Below are 5,145 nucleotides of genomic sequence, written 5' to 3'. Positions count from 1 at the left end.
TGCCTCTACCACTCTTTTGATTCCAAGGGATTTCAATGATTTGTATTTGTTATGAAATGCATAGGTTTTAACAAACTATGGTGGTTAGAAAAAATAAGTTTAAAGTTGATCTCAAAAGTGATTTAAAAAAAAAATAGTGTTTTGTTTGCATGTCAATATCATGTCTATAGATTGGTTTTATAGAAGCAATATTTTTGTCGTGGATTGGAGAGAGCTTGAATAAAGAAGCAATTTTTTTGTTATAGATTAGTGTTAATTTGCAATGCAAAATGTCCTTTTGCCAAATAGATCTTAGTTTTTGAATTTGTATTGTCGACCTTAACCTAGTAGATATCGTTCGTTCATAGATGCCTGAATCACTTCACTTACCAATCTGGTGATGCCAAGTGAGTCTTCTAATACAATACATCAACTAAGTTTCTTCATTTTTCTAAGTCACTAAATCTCAAGATGCTACATACATATAAGTTTCTTGATTCTTCTTTTCATTGTCATTATAGGGCTGATAGGTAAACGTATGAGCATGGCATATACCCTGACAACACTAACTAAAATAAGTTATGAGCAGACCTTTTACTCAAGCCAAACTTAATTAACTAACTAAAAGGGTCCCGCTCCAGCTTCCAGTGCAATGGTAAAACCAAATAAAGAGCAGATTCTTGAAAGTGCTTCTATAATGGACAAACTCCAGACTTCAAAGCCATTAAGTGGTGTTTTACATTGAGACATTCTCCAAAAGTGGTCCCTTTAGATTTGATTTCATCTAAGAACGAATCTTCAAGAGAGCCAAAGTCTCCTACATTACCTCCACCACCTCTTTCACCATCCCCAACATCATCTATTATTGTTTGCAACTTCGAAGAAAAAATTTCACCTTGCCAAATTTTTATATTTGTTTTCAAATGCAAACAGTTTTCTTTGTGATGTTTTTTTGGTTTGTTTGTGGTAGTTGTGAAATGTATGAATCTTTCGACATCCTAAATTTCATTTTCTGGATTGGAGCTTACTTTCGTTATCATTTTTACTTGCTACATTATGTTGACTAATTTAAGGCTTGAATGTTGCTACTCATGGACTATGTTTTGTTGATAGCCTTGGAACAGACCTCTGACAGTGATCTTTGTCCTCTCTGATCTCTAGCAGACTTTGCTCTTTACAACAATGACCTTTTTTCCCATGAACCTTTGGCTCTTCTTATTGCACATTGGCCAAGGCCAATAAGTACTGCTCCTAACTGTATTTTTTGCTTCTTGCATGCCTTATCTAGGTCTGCTCCTTAGGAAAAGACTCGCATTTGACAATGCATCTTCCTTTGTTCATTTCCCCGAGCTGTCAAGACTGTATTTGGTTGCTATTTGGTCTCACAAAAGCATTCCAATGTTTGTCAAAAAATTGTCAACAATTAGTATTTGTTATTGCTATTTGACTATGTCAATGGCTATCATACTTGTTAGGGACTAGTAATGCTCTTTACTATTTGTCACTATCCTTGGATAGGGTTTATGATAATGATATGAAGAACTATGGAGTGTCTTCTTATATTGTAATGAGCTTGTGTGAGGGTTGCAATAAACACTAAACATGTTCTTAATGCATTCTTCGTTGAGACAAGGGTTTTGTGTTTGGTTGTGACTGATTTTGACTGTCATTTGATGCACTATTCTTTATAATTCAGGTTTGCAATATTTGTCTTTTTGGCACTATTATAGTCCTTGTATTGTTACCATTGATGTTTATTTGTGCCTTGGGAATGCAAATCTCCTTTGTATTTTTCATCCACTATTCCTTACGTGCTAAGATCACTTTGTCACTGAATGCTGCAAAATCCATCTCTACCCTTCTGTACTGTGAACACAAATCACTGCTATGCAGTCACTGTATTTGCAGGGGTGTCTTCTCAACTTTTGAAAGCCTACCATATCTATTTTAGCCCTGATCTTCCTTGCATGACCGCATACTCATTGATCTTACTATCTGGAACTAGGGTACCTTGACTAAAAACTTATTTCATGCTTTTGAGGCTATGATATCTTTTGACTTTAATAATAGCTAACGACACTGCACCTTGTTGATATTATCTCTTATCCATGCATTCATTGCCTTCTGACAAGGATTTATTTGTTTTGTGCTTTGATGATCCTCCAAATGATTCCTTTTGTTTTAAATCTAACGTCCACTTATTTGAGCTTTTGAAATAAGTTTGAAAGCCATTCAAAAAAAAAAAAAAAGAAGACTAACACAAGATCCATGCAGGTTCATTCACATACACATATGCTCATCCCTAAAAGACTCCTAGATACAAATATTGAAAAGATTTTGATGCGCACTCTAAAAGTTCATTTTTTTCCTTTCAAACCTATTTTCATCTTGGGTGAAAAGAAATAGGTAACAATGTTTTTTTGGTTTGTTTGTGGTAGTTGTAAAATGTATGAATCTTGCTATATTATGTTGACTAATTTATGTCTGAATTGGTATGACAGGGTGGCAGACCTATTGCAGCCAAGAAACTGCAATCTAATGAGAAGGATCTTGAGCAACTTTTTGAATTAGTTCGTTTTCATCATGGTGTATTCAAAACAACAAGAGATGGAATTAGGCTTGCATTATTTCTTTAGTTATGTTTTGGTGAAACATTTTGACTTGATAGCATTGTAACATGTACAAATATAATGTTTAATAGAAAAATTATTCCTAGAGGTCATGTTTTTTGAGAACTTAAAAAATGGTGAATAGGCCAAAGCCATAAGGTTTGCGTCTCATTTTCTTGCCATTCTCATTGATGTTAAATTTCACAATTTCAAAAATAATTTTATCATTTACACCCTCCCTATAAAACATTTATAACATAGTGTACAAAGGATAATCACAAATATTCCTTACAAAAGCCAAATTTGCTCACTTTATGAATGCAATTCACGCTACATAACTATGCCACTAAAATTTTAAAATGGCAATCGGATAATTAACATTATTGTAAATGATTGGCAACTAATCATGAATTACCCTTAAAATATCATTAAAAGAGCATCATGAATTCACTTTACTAATGCAACATACATAACTAAAATATGTATTTTGACTCGTAATACATTAACACTATTTCATTTTCCATAACTAACAACAAATCATAAAATACGACAACTTAACCATCACATTTAAGTTGCTTATTTAGCCCTATGTAAATTATTTGTTATAAATAAAATAAAACATGTGTTGTGTTGTCTTGTTTGGTTTGTGTGGTCTTGTGTGGTTTGTGTTGTGTTGTTTTGTGGTTGTCTTAGGTCAATTAAGGGAGGCCAAACAAGCTTCTACCTTCACGTGGTTGGCCTTGTTAGTAGAGAATGTTTGAATAAATATTCTCGAAGCTAAGAGAAGCTTGTGTAAATATTTTTATTTTAAATAAATAATATTTTATAAATTTAAGGTAATTAATTGCATGTTGAAATTCTCTAAAAAGAAAAAATTGTGATTCCAAAGTTAAAGTATAATATTTTTTAAACTAGAAATACATATATATTTTCAAGATGGTAAAATATTGGGTTTCCTTCTTTAAATTGTTTTGTATTTTTATGGAGCTTGTTTTAAACAAAGTAGAATAATCTAATTCTAAGCATTATTATTGTTTAGGGTTTAGGGTTAAGGTATCATGAGTAGGGTTAGGGTTACAATATTTAGGGTTTAGGGTTGTTCAACTTAAGGTTCGAGCTTAGGGTTTAGGGTTTCAAGTTCAAATTTAAGGTTTGAGTTAGGTTAGGGTTCGAGTTTATGGTTTAGAGTTTGGATTTAGGGTATAGGTTTGGGGTTCGTGGGTTTAAAGTTTAAATTTAGGGTTTAGGATTTAGGATTCATCTTTAGGGTTTACAATTTAGGATTCATCTTTAGGGTTTAGGGTTTGATTTTATGGGTATGAATTTAGGGTTTACGATTCATGTTTAGGGTTTGGATTTACGGTTTAGGATACCCTTAACCCTAACCCTAAACTCGCCCAACACTAAACCCCAAACAAACAATAATCCTAACCCTAAACCCAAATATTTGAAAAGTAAACCATAAACCCAAACCCTAAATCGTAAACCCTAAACCCAAACCATAAATCGTTAACCTAAAAACCCTACCTGAAGCCCCAAACCCTAACCCTTAAACACCCTAAATCCTAACCCTAACCCTAACCCTAAATTGAAACCCACCCTAAAACCTAAACCTTAATAAACCTGAACCCTTAACCCTAAACTTGAACCCTAAAACCTAAACTCACACCCCTTGAACCTCAACCCTAAATCCAAACCTTAAACCGAAACCCTAAACCCTAAAGTCAAAACCCTATAATCTAAATCTTAAATTCAAACCCTAAATCTCTAGACCCAAAACCCTAAAATTTGAATCCCTAAACCTTAAAACATTAAACCCTAAACAATAATCCTAACACCCTTAACCACAATCCTAACCCAACTTAATTATAATCATAACCCAAACCCTAAACCCTAAATCCTAACCCTAAACAATAATAAAGCTTAGAATTAAGTTTTGCTTAGGGTTAAGACTAGTATACTTAGATTGAAAAAACATATCATACATGTTTCAAGTTTAAAAAATATTATTTACAATCACAATTTTCTTTTTTCTTAGACAATTTTATTTAAAATTAAAATATTTACACATAAGCTTCTCTTAGCTTCGAGAATATTTATTCAAATATTCTCTACTAGCAAGGCTAACCACGTGAAGGTAGAAGCTTGTTTGGCCTCCCCTAATTGACCTAAAACAACCAAGAAACAACACAACACAAAACAACACAACACAACACAACATGTTTTATTTTTATTTATGTTAGTTATATTACGTTGTCATAATTTATGATTTGTTACTTATGGAATATGAAATATATTTTATTTTAATTATTGTGAAACTCTTATATTAATTCATGATGCTCTTTTAATGATACTTTGCAAGGGTAATTAATGTTTAGTTTCCAATCATTTACAATAATGTTAATTATCTGATTGCCATTTTAAATGATTCATAAAACATTTGAGGTGGTAAATGATAAATTTATTTTTGAAATTGTGAAATTTAACTTCAATGCTGAAATCAAAAGTAATAAATGCTTAAATAAAAATTAAACTAATAAAAAAAATGCAAAAAAAA

This window comes from Cryptomeria japonica, chromosome 9, assembly GCF_030272615.1.
Source record: "Cryptomeria japonica chromosome 9, Sugi_1.0, whole genome shotgun sequence".
In the NCBI taxonomy this organism is placed as follows: Eukaryota; Viridiplantae; Streptophyta; class Pinopsida; order Cupressales; family Cupressaceae; genus Cryptomeria; species Cryptomeria japonica.
The sequence above is the reverse complement of the archived record's forward strand: the minus strand, read 5'-3'. Positions refer to the sequence as shown.